General features: G+C 50.4%; 1 long non-coding RNA gene across 3 annotated transcripts; it reads right to left on the bottom strand.

Annotated features, from left to right (window-relative positions):
• Positions 1-4,971: 4,971 nt before the first annotated feature.
• Positions 4,972-12,036, bottom strand: LOC118026432. 3 transcript variants are annotated; one of them, XR_004683580.1, is made up of 6 exons: positions 10,970-12,036; positions 10,468-10,642; positions 8,723-8,782; positions 8,424-8,532; positions 8,156-8,333; positions 4,972-8,067 (listed from the first exon to the last, which is right to left on the bottom strand). It is a non-coding gene; the product is annotated as an uncharacterized LOC118026432 (long non-coding RNA). The 3 variants fall into 3 exon arrangements; XR_004683581.1 differs by having other exon boundaries at positions 10,468-10,609; positions 10,970-12,035; XR_004683579.1 differs by lacking the exon at positions 10,970-12,036 and having other exon boundaries at positions 10,468-10,760.
• Positions 12,037-12,052: the final 16 nt, after the last annotated feature.

The following is a 12,052-nucleotide window of genomic DNA, read 5'->3' as shown; positions in this document are numbered from 1 at the left end:
TTGGTGCAAAAAGGTGATTTTATTAGAGCACGGGGACAGGGCCCGTGGGCAGAAAGAGCTGGCCGGATATATACCTTCAAGGTGGGAGAGGGTTAGGGATGGCGTAAGTCTCTATAAGGAATTTTGGAAGCAAGGTTTCCAGGACCTTGAGGGGGCTAGCTATTGTTGGGAAGAGGTCATTTATTACCGTCTAATAGAACCTTAGTCATGAGACCCTTCAGATGGATATCGTGGGTGGGCCATAGGCTTGGGGGATGATTGCCAACACGTATCTTGGGGGTTTAGAAATAAAGGGACTTCTGTACGTTAAAGTAGACTTACGGGATCCTGGTGGGGGGGGGGGGTGTCAGGCTGGGATTGCCTTTTGCCCTTAGCAAGGTATTAACATCGAGGCAGTTGAGTCCCTAGAGGAATGTCACTCTGCCTGTTTCAAGGACTTCATCAGTGGGCTATAGGTAGTAAGGAAATTTAATAATTTTTCTTTTGCCTTTGTTTCCCGTATCTTTCCCCCCTGAACAATTTTGACCCTTAAATCTTCAAGGTTTTGAGGGTGGAAGGTCTCATCTTCTGTAACTTCTTCCTGCTGAATCGGGGCATAGAGATGTCCCTACCCATGGGTCCACGTTGGTCAGTCGGGGCGTATACAGATAATAGGAGTTACCAAAGACAGAGGCAGCTGAATCCAAGGGAGACTGCACGTGTAGACCTTCCTAGGTGGAAAGGATCATCTGTTGGCTTGAAGTTACGGCAGTGAAGGAGTCTTGAAACCGGGTGGAGAGACATGGGAGAAAACAGCAAAACATGATCCGTGTAACCAAAAGAAAAAGCAGCTCAAATACGAGTCCTTTGATAGTTGACAAAAATCCTTTTCCAGTCCGGGAGTTTCACCGATCATTAAAGGAAAGCGAGGGATTGTTGGATTCATGCCAGAAACCCAGAAACATTTTGTGATAATCTGGAACGCATACATAGCGTTTTGTTTTTACGCGAGCACACATTTCACCTTAGGTAGCACTTGAAACATCTAACGTCATTCTGTTTTGTAAAACTGCTTTAAGCACTTGTGCTGTTTTAGTTATTTAATAGAGAAATGCTGTTTGGGGTGTCATTTAGGGCCTCGGCCATGTACTTATTAAGAGCTTCCATGTGCCAAACAAGTTTCATCGTTCCGTTCCGACCGAAGAGGGAACAAAAATGGATGCTGGGTGGTCATACCGATGAGACACAGAATGTCTTCACCACTGTTTTAAGTTTGGAAGGTGGACTGGGTTGGTAATGGTTTTAGTAATGCATCCGTGCACCCAGGCCAAACCCAGAGTACAGTGGCCTGTCCAGCCTGGGGGAAGCCATGGACACAAGTTAGAGTCGTACAGCCGCTGGGTCCTGTTAGGAGAGACAGTCAGCTAATTCTGGGCTCCTTTAACTGCAGTCAGAATATCAAGGGCTATTCAGTTTCGGAGGGCCGTCTTTTGAGTTTGTGTAATAAAAGCCAGTCCGTTGTCACTCTGTAGGGACCAAGGGAGTCCAAATCTAGAGAAGTTTTTTTCTTAGCAAAGTCTTTGTCACCTCCGTGGCCTTTTTACCCAAATCGGAAGCCCGGTGTGAATCCTGTATTACCTTCCATTGGTTACTTTTGGGTATAAAGATTTTTTTTCCTAGGGCGCCCGGGTGGCTCAGTCATTAGGCGTCTGCCTTCGGCTCGGGTCGTGATCACGGGGTCCTGGGATCGAGCCCCGCATCGGGCTCCCTGCTCTGCAGGGGGCCTGCCTCTCCCTCTCCCACTCTCCCTGCTTGCGTTCCCTCTCTCGCTGTGTCTCTCTCTGCCAAATAAATAAAGTCTTAAAAAAAAAAAAAAAGATTTTTTTCCTTCATTATTAACAAGCCAGTCCTGGGCATTTCTTGGTCTGAAGGGACTGGACTTATGGACTTTCTTGGAGTTAAGACGGATAAAAGACTTAATACTTGTTTATTCTGTGCTGCCTGCTTGGTTGCACGGTCTAGTGAATTGTTTCCTTTAGATTCTAAGGTCCTATCCCTCGATGTCCTTGAGGTGAATTACAGCTACTTCCTTAGGTAGGTGTACAGCCTCAAGAAGAGTACTAATTTCAGGCCCATATTTGATTTATGGCTCGATAATAATCCCCTTTTCTTCCAAATTGCTCCATGGACATGTAGGACTAGGGAAGCATATGTGGAGTCAGCATAAATATTAACTTTTAATAATAATTATTATTATTTTAACAATAATAATTGCCAAGCACGAGTGAGCACTATAGCATACCCAGCTTTTCTTATTCCCTTTTCCATGAAACCGTTGCCATCAGCAAACCAACTGTCATCTGTATTTTCAATAGGGGCGCCTTTTAAATCTGGTTGGCTAGAATAAACGAGATCAATAACCTCTGAACAGTTATGCTCTAGAGAAGTACGACGCTCGGGTCCAGGTATAAGGGTAGCTGGGTTCGAAGTCTGACAGGTTTCGAGTATTATTTCAGGCATATCTATAAGCATAACCCGGTACTTAATAAGTCGGCCTCCCATCGTCCGTTGGTGGCCTTTGGTCTCTAAGACACTCTGGACCTGATGTGACGTCATTACAGTCAGGGACCGTCCCGTAGTGAGCTTTGAGGCTCTTTTTTTTTTTTTTTTAAACCAGGAGGGCTATTATGCGCTTGGCTAAAGCCCTCGTTTGCAATTGTACCTCAATAGAGGTGGCCTCTAGGATAAATATGACTATGAGAGATGAAACCATCAAGCAGCCCTTTTTGTCTGAGGTCTAGCCTTAACAATATCCTAATTATAAGGAATCACTGGCAAGTGGGAGAAGACTTGTCAAGAGATAAGGGCATCCCCAAGTGCATCATCCAATCCAGTCATAAAGTGGGGTCATCCATTATCTCCACAAGCCCATAGTTAACCCTACAGAGCGGGGTATGCTCTGGCTTTTAGGGAACGATTTTGTCATCCCAGCCCCATAGAATTGGTCGAGGTGCTAGTTGAGTTATACAACTGTTGCGGAACCAATCCCATTTTCCAGCTGTTTATTTTATTTTATTTTTTTTTAAGATTTTATTTATTTTTCGACAGAGAGAGCGAGCGAGAGAGGGAACACAAGCAGGGGGAGCGGGAGAGGGAGAAGCAGGCTTCCCGCTGAGCGGGGAGCCCGACGCGGGGCTGGATCCCAGGACCCCGGGATCACGACCCGAGCCGAAGGCAGGCGCTTAACAACTGAGCCACCCAGGCGCCCCTCTTCTTGCTCCTTGACAGTGAAGGGAGGAGCCATGGGGCCTGCGCCACCGAGGATGGTAGGGAAGCCTGTTGTGCAGGCTGCACCCAAGGTGGTGCGGACACAGAAGCGGGAGGGGGAGACAGAAGAGGCCAAGTGCTGCCAGAAGGCAGAGAAAGCGTTCCCGGTTTTAGAGCTCATCGGCTCCAACAGAGGCACAGACGCCACGGTTCCCCCCCCAGTAAGGGGGGAACAGGCGGTCTGCGCCGGGCCAGAGAAGACAGGAAATTTCCCTGAAACAAAGGGAGTTTCGGCAGCTGCTTGGGAATATTCCCTAAAGTCCCCATCCCGAGGTAGACTAACCACAGTTGGCTCCAGTTATAGCCATTAACCCGGGAAATGAGTGAGGAAGAAGCCCCTACATCTATTAGGAGGAGGAACAGTGACAGAGAGAGAGAGAGAGAGAGAGAGAGAGGGAGAGAGAGAGAGAGAGAGGGAGAGAGGGAGAGAGAGAGAGAGAGGGAGAGAGGGAGAGAGGGAGAGAGGGAGAGAGGGAGAGAGAGGGAGAGAGGGAGAGAGGGAGAGAGGGAGAGAGAGAGAGAGAGGGAGAGAGGGAGAGAGGGAGAGAGAGAGTGTCAGAGTCCCCTTTGCTAGGGAGGGCCTATGTTTCTTCCAGCAACCTGGGTTTATTCGGAGGGGGCCTATTTAGATAATTATCATCCAATATGTCAGGAGGGAGTTTACTAGCCGTCCCACTCAGGCAAACACATTCTGCAAGAGGCCCTTAGGTCGGGGCCTTGGTGTAGAGCAATGAAGGTAACCTAGGTCCATTTGCCCTGTTTCCTGCAGAAGAGATCTAACTGATAGATCCCACTGAGGCCATGCGGTGTCACAGGAGCTCAGTCCTTTCCTACGTTTTGCAATCCGAATTGTTTCCAGTGGGTTAAAAGTCACCCCGAGGGAGAGTCCTTGGGAACTGAAGAAAAGAGAAGGTCCATTACCTAGAAAATCCCCATTCCACCCCCCCCCCGACTCCCGGGTGGCGTCCCACACAGGATAAGTCAGAGGTTCCCGGTGTCAAAGCGACCCGAGGCGTCCCCTGAACGAAATCGCTGTGACCACCGCCACCGATAAAGGCCCCTGGGATGCTAGCGTCCCCCTCCCCGCCCCTCCCCACCCCCCAGCTTCCCCATTGCATCCTAGGCTACAGATAGGTGCCTGGCGTGTGGAGCGAAATACCGTGCCTTGGAGGTCGTGCCGTGAAGGTCATGCCTTATTTTACCTCGCCTTGAAGGTCATGCCTTATTTTACCTTGCCTTAAAGAACGTGCTGTTTTTTGTTTTTTGTTTTTTAATATTTTATTTATTTATTTGACAGAGAGAGACACAGCGAGAGAGGGAACACAAGCAGGGGGAGCGGGAGAGGGAGAAGCAGGCTTCCCGCCGAGCAGGGAGCCCGACGCGGGGCTCGATCCCAGGACCTGGAACCATGACCTGAGCCGAAGGCAGACGCTTAACGACTGAGCCACCCAGGCGCCCCAAGAACTTGCTGTTTTTAACCCATGGACAACACTAGGAAAGTTTTACAAGGGGAAATTACCGAATTTTGTAGCTTAAGTACTTAGTAGAGGACTAAGTACTCAGTTGATGGAAAACAGTAAAGACAGAAATCCACCATGATCCAAGCGACATTCCAACACAGGCAGTCCTTACAGCGAACTTCCCTAGGAAACGGTCCCCGGTTGGGTTCTAATTCCATCGGGTAACTGGTTTCTGCCGGCTCCCACTGGAGGTCCCGCGGCCAGAAGCGGCTAGACCAGGGATGTGAAGGGGATCCCATTAGATCAATCAGGAGGAAACCTCACACGGGAGTCTTAAGGTTGGCAGCCGTCCTGGTGACTCAGGTGGCTGGCCCGTGCCCAAGACAGACAACTTTGTGTAAGGACAGGAATAAGAGAGGGCATCGAGTCTCTGCGTCTTGTTACCATCCCGGCCAGGGTACTACTAACTTCCAGCCAAAAGGCAGGCTTTCTCCTCCCAGTAGAGTTGCCACGGGCTAGAGGATTGCAGCCTGAGCAATCGGCGTGAAAGTGTTCCAGGAAGACCGTGCTCCTTGAAGAGCCCCGAAAATGAGAGTAAAGGAAGAGAAGAGAAAGCACTCGCCAAGTTTGCACCGAGGCTGAGTCCAGATGAGACTCTGGACCCAGAGTCTCCCCACGTCCGGGCGCCCCATGATGTAGGAAAGAACGTTAAGGTTCGAAGCCAACGGACAAGAAAGAATTCCTGAGACGTCTCGGGTGCAAAACGGCGGTTTCGCGAAAGCACGGGGACAGGGCCCGGGGGCAGAAAGAGCTGCACTGGGGTCATGAGGAGTGGTCCATTATATACTTTCCAGCTGGGAAGGGTTAGGGATAGCCCAAGTCTCTAAGGAATTTTGGAAGCAAGGTTTCCAGGACCTTGAAGGGGCTAGCTATTGTTGGGAAAAGGTCATTTATTATCAGCTAATAAGACCTTAGTCACGAGACCCTTCAGATGGATGTAATGAAAAAAAGAGAACACCTTGCCTCTTAAACAGAACAAAACTCATTCCATATTGCAGTTACCAGAGGGGTCCTTCGGTGGAGCCTCTTAATAACTTGCCAACACCATCCAGCCAAAGACCACCAGGAACACGCCCGTGATGAGACGAATTGGGTTATCCTAGTTGCAAAAGTGAGAGGGGACGCGCTTCGGGGCGAGGGTGTCAGGAATGGCTTATTACGTATAGGATGTGGGCTTGCGGGACAGTTTAAGCAAGCGAGGCCTTCCTTTGAATGGGGTGTGAAGGGTAGCAGCATTTGCTAACCCACCCCCCACCGCCCACCCCCCAATATGCCACTTTGGCAGAAAGATGATTTTGAGCTGAAACAGATAGAAGGAAGAACTCTGCCCTCTTCCGATTTGCCTCAAAGCAGGACAGAAATGTGTACAGAAGTTGATCACTGACAACCCTAGATCCTTATCGGCCCAGAGACTGGCACCAGAGGACTCTACGTAACAAACTTTACTGGACGGCCCTTATCTTCTCCTATTCCCCCCTATATTTAACTTCCTACAGTTTGCCACCCTAGAAACTCAAAGCCCTTTTACTTTGTCTTGTCACTTCTCTGAACATTTATTTATTTATTTATTTTTTCCTTTCTTCTTTCTCTTTTTCCTGTTCCTTCTGTGTTAAGGAGCTATATAAGCCCAAGTTCTAGCCACCCCATTGAGTTACTCATCCCTAAGTTTCTCCCATGTATATATGAGACATACACACTAATAAACTTCCGTTTGTTTTTCTCTCGTTAATCTGTCTTTTGTGACAAAGCCCCAGCCATACCCCCACCCCCACCCCAAGAACCTCGAAGGGCAGAAGGAAAAAGATCTCCCCCGCCCTACAGATGCTTTCGGGAAGTCAGGGTAATTCAGTGATTGGGTAACTGAATAAATCTTACCCGGAAGAAAGGAAAAACAGAGTGAGGCCAAAGCTGCAAACTGGTAAAGGAGTAGCAGCTACTCGTATTAGCCAGGATAAGGGGGGGTGTTTGGTGCATTTTGTTGTTCGGACAACATTCTTCTTTTTTTGTCTCCGTTCCGACGTGACCACGGAGTGGTCTCACTTCTTCTGTCTTGATTCGTCGCGGTCCCAGAGCGGCCTTTTCTGATGTTGATGTTGAAAATAAATAAAGGAAATCTCACTTAAAATGGAGCCAGGAAAGCCCTGAAAGGGGAGCTCTCAGGCACGTACCACTCCTTGCGGCCTGCCTAACCAGCAGGAAGAAGGAAAACAAAAATTATTCTGACAAGGGGGAACCTTTTCACATAGGCAGTTCAGCTCCTGCCTGTAAGAAAAAGAAGGATAGAGCCCTCCTTGCCCCAGCAACCAGGCACTAACCACCGCTTGCACTTTGATGGGAAACTGCCACAACCTCAAACTCTTGTTCTTCTCCAGTGAACTTTGGTTCAAAGCAAGCCTCCCCAATGTCCTCCTAAAACCTAAAAGAAGCTGACCTTCCAAAAAATAAAGAAAGTGAAAAAAAAAAAAAAAAAAAGCTGACCTTCCCTTTGCCTCTTCGGACTTGCCTGTAGGCTCCCCCCTAGCTTGCATGTCCGTCCCTAACTGCAATGCCTCTGCCATCCCCGAACAGACTCATTTTACTAGGAAAATAACTGGCTATTTTATTTTTAAGGTTGCCACTGCTGGGCGAAACCGTGTATGTCCAACCGGAGACCACCACGGCTAGCTGTGAGTGGCGGGCCAGCTCCTGCCGCCGCTTTCCTCTCTCTCAAAACCGAAGACACATCACGGCGTCTTCGCGATCTAACTTTCCCCGTATCTCGACACGATTTGCCGTGTCGTCATCCTAGGCGTATTTCGGCCTGCCTGCACTTATTCCTCCATCCATAGCTAGGGCGAAAAAGTCTACAAGGATCAGGAAAATGGGGGAATGAAGGAATCCCTCAGAGGGGTGATGCAGCGGTCGCGGAACAAGTCGTCGCCGTGGCACCCACCATCCTTCCGTTTTCTCCTTGCCTTGTTGCGGTAACAAAGTACGCATTCCCCTTTCCCGAAGGTAGACAAGCAGGCGGGAGACACCATCTCCGAAGGCTCGATTTTGCTTTTGCTGACTGCAAGCGAGAATTGGGAAATTTTCATCTTTCCACCCCCGATGACAAAGAGACGGACACGGCCAGAGGCGCCCATTTCCGTGAGACCGATCATGACGGTACCGGCAGAGGAATCAGAAGATGAAAGCAAAGGACTGGTCTCTAATGAGGACGGTGAACGGGATTACACGAGGGACATCTCCGACCGCATGTCTGAAAATGACAATATCCTAGATGAATTTTCTCCAACCCCAGGATTTGCAGTTCAACAAGGGTCACAAAAAATTTCTTCAGCTGTTACCTTTTGACAATGCAAGCGCAAGAAGGACCAGAAGTCGTGGTGAGGCCGAACCTGTTGGGGATGGATTTGAGGTCCGGAGGCGGTATCCCGCAGGCCGGGTAGGACAAGCCAACGAGCAGTTCCTGGCATTCGGAGCATGTCGCAAGATTCAGGTATTCAGACCTTCAGAACCTGGAAACTATGAAGTCATTTACAACGTAGGTGTGCTATGTTTAAATTCGTATGGCCATTTTTAATAAAGCCGTTGCCCACTATGCTTTATTTTTACCTCTCGTGGAAGGGCCTCTTGGGTGCCCGGTGGCAAACGCTGACGATGTCCGGTTTTCCCCGGCATACCGGGCGCCAAGGTGAGCCACGTGAGCCTGGTGCTATGCTTTCTGCCGGCCACGTTCAGTGGCACAGGTGGCACCAAGGGCGTGTGCAGGGAAATTAATCTCGGTCAGTAAGGATGGGAGGACATATCAAAGGTGTTAGACAGACCCAGTAGGCTAACTGAAAAGGAACGTGCCGAGGCTGCAGGCAAGTGGGCTGCTGAGAAGCTAGAGAAGGCAGATGAGAGTAACTTACCTGAGATTGAGTATGAGCCAGGATCCACAGCACCGTTGTTTATCGAGCAGCCAGAGGAACCTGAGTCAAATGCAACAGATGGCATAGAATTATTTGAAGACAGTCAACTAAGCAGTCGCTCTAAAGCAATAGCATCAAAAACCAAAGAGATGGAACAGGTTTACCGACAAGACTGTGGAACTTTCGGGAGGGTTGTGAAAATGCTGATTGAAAAAGATCCTTCCTTAGAAAAGTCTGTATGGTTTGCGCTGAGACAGAATTTACATGAAATAGGTGAGCGGTGTGTTGAAGAACTCAAGCATTTCATTGCAGAGTATGACGCCTCTAGTCAAGACTTTGGAGAGCCTTTTTTGAAAATTACTTGCTCAGGCAACAAAAATGTTTCTAGGGCTCCCCCCCCCCCGCCGCCCTCCCCGGATTGTGTAAATCCTTAATACATGGAATTTTCGTGATGAAGAGAAATACTTTGATAGTCGACTACATTTCCAATGTCAAATAAACATCTAAAATAGTCTTAAGATGTTTTAATTAGAATTTTTAAAATCTACATGTAGAGCCTCGTAATCCATACTTCTCTTTTTCCCCCTAAAATGATGGGTCAGTTCATCTTTCAAGCTTTGAAAAAGCAGTCCTGGAGAACAGCTCATGTTCTATTGTCTTCCACAGTATGCGATCATCTGTTTGGTCACACTAGTGTAATTTATTAGGTTAGAGATCATTCCACGTAAAACATTTATAGTCTTTTTGCATTTCATAGTCAGTGATACCACGTGAAAAAGAATTCTTGAGTTGTGATTTTATTGACTTGTTGCTTATTTTAGGCTTTGTAACTTTTAATATGTTCAAGTATGCTATCCAAATAAACCGAATACTTAAGCTTCTACAGAAAAGAATAATAATAAAAAGGATGGGAGGACATTGGTGGCTTGGGGGTGAAGGGACAGTGAAAAGTGGTAGGTGGTACCAAAGGGCAGGCGGGGGGGGGGGGGGGGGAAGGTGGCTGGCCAGTGTAAGACTGCATGTGGAAGGGGTTAGAGCAATTCGTAATGACAAGATCTAGGGTCGGACCAGGGGAGTGAGTGCTTTAGGTAAGGGTAGCCGAGGTCGGAGAACTGAGACGAAGGGGTTCGGAAGGATCAGCAGTGAGGCTGTTGAGATCAGCGGGAATGACACGAGTGTGTGGGAAAAAGAGACAGCCGGAATGACACGATTGTATGACACGATTGTGTTGGAAAGGGAGACAGCCGGGAGCTAACGTTCGAGGGAATGTCCTGCGGCTGGACGGATGACAGGAGCAAGGAAACGCAACAACAAGGAAAGGCAACGGGTGGGTGACATAGCAAGGCAGGGACCTATAAGGAACAACACCGTGGAAACCAAGGCCCAAGCGCAGGAAGCGGAGAAAAAGAAAAACAAGCAGCCGCCACAGGACGAAGCAGGAACGTGTGTCCTCCCTGGGAGAGTTTCCAAGGGACCCCAAAACAAAAACAAGGCCGCACGCCCGTACAAAACACCGTAATAGCATAAACGCGTAGAAAAAGCATCCAAACCTATTTTCTCACCTCGGTAGTAAATTGGGAGAACGAGCACCGCTCCCGCAAGTTGTGTTAACACCAGGTCGACGCGCAGAAAAAACAGAGCAAGTTCCACAACCCACCTCCAAAACCCCACCTAATATACCGTCCTCCGGGAGAAAACGCACCACATACTGCGCTGACAAAGACACACCCTACACTCGAACTTACCCACAGGGCCGGAAAGCGAAGCCTTCCGCCCCCGCCGCCTGGGCACCGGCCTCCCATCATCCATATTCAAGTCACGGTGAGAACCCAGGCCCTCACTCCTGGCCTCATTTCCTTTGCGTCGTCGACAGTTCCATCCGTACCACTAGACGTTTGTGCAGACGGTTCCTTCTCTTCCCTCGGAACGAGAGACCTCCGAGTATCCCTGGTTGCCCCGGCCGGCCCGCGCCCAACAGCCACTCCGAATCTGCATGCCCCGCCTTTAGCTCCCCGAGGGGGCGCGGCCGCCGCCGCCCGACTCCACCCTCCCGACCGCCCTCGCGCGCCACCAGCCCAAACCCAGCCGGCCGCCCACCTGCCGCCGCGCGCGCATCCCGCGCCGGGGCTCGGCACTGGGGACGGCTGACACGGCTGCAGCTCCCGGGGCTCCCGGGAGCCCGTGAAGGCGAGACCTTCGCTTTGGTCACTTTGCTCTCTCCCCTCTCCCCCCGCCCCCAGCACGTACCGCACACTCAGCAAGCGCTTCGGTGGATGGGATCTCGCCTCCCACACGCTCAGCCAGTGCCCGGCGCGCCCTCCCTACTCGGCACTTCTCCGCTCGCGTCCGTGTCGTTCGGGCAGTCTTCCGCCCCAGAGTCCGGGGCCCCGGCCGGGTCCGTCCCGAGAACGGGATGTCCCAGATGACATTCGCGGAACGGAACACTTCCCGTTTCCTCGGCGAGACTCACTCTGATCGACACGCACGGACCCCAGTGCCTGCACACTGCGCTCTGCGGAGGCCGGTCCTGTGCCCCCTGTGCCCTCGGCGGCGGGGTGGTCCCGGCCACCCTCGCCGCGAGAGTGCCTTGAATTTCGGCGGATCGGGGACAGCGACTGCGAGAGCGAGAGCGAGAGCGAGAGCGAGAGCGAGAGCGAGAGCGCGGCGGACCTTCTCAGGCGGCCCCTCCTTCCCCAGGCTCGCCGGCAACTCCGCGCGGCGGCGGCCGAGTGGGATTGCTTCTGGGCGACGCGGGGCGGGCAGATCGGGAGGTGGCGGGGGAGAGGGCCATTTCTTAGAGGTGGTGGAAAGGGTACCTCAGCGCAGTTTTGCTGTGTACTTCTCTAATCAGGCCGAGTGTCTTCTCCTGTGTGTGAGCGCCACGTTTCTTCTCCCTCTGAACTCTCTCTGTTCACGGACTTCGGCCCTTTTCTGGCTAGGTGAATCGGTTGGGCCTGTAGCTGTACTTTACATATTAAGGGGGTTGGCCCTCTGTCTGTCCTCTAAGCCTTGAATATTTTCTTCTGTTGGATAGCTGTCTTTGGGCCTTGCTCAGGGTGATGATGCCAGGTGCTTAAGGTTCCACTGAAAGTTATTTCTTAGGGGCGCCGGGTTGGCTCGGTGGGAGGGGTGGGGGCCGAGCCTCACACTGGGCCTAGAGGTTACTAAATAAATAAACTTGTAAAAAGTCATTTTTCATATCATTCTATTCATCAGTTTTTTTTTTTTAAATACTTTTCAGATGTTGAGTCAAAGGTAGAAAGCACTTCACCGTGAGGTTATAAAATAATATCCTAAATCTTCCCCTAGGTCTTTTTCTTCTTCTTTCTC

This window comes from Mirounga leonina, unplaced genomic scaffold (assembly GCF_011800145.1).
Source record: "Mirounga leonina isolate KUSES-001 unplaced genomic scaffold, KU_Mleo_1.0 Mir_225854, whole genome shotgun sequence".
In the NCBI taxonomy this organism is placed as follows: domain Eukaryota; kingdom Metazoa; phylum Chordata; class Mammalia; order Carnivora; family Phocidae; genus Mirounga; species Mirounga leonina.
This window is presented reverse-complemented; position numbering and strand designations above follow the sequence as displayed.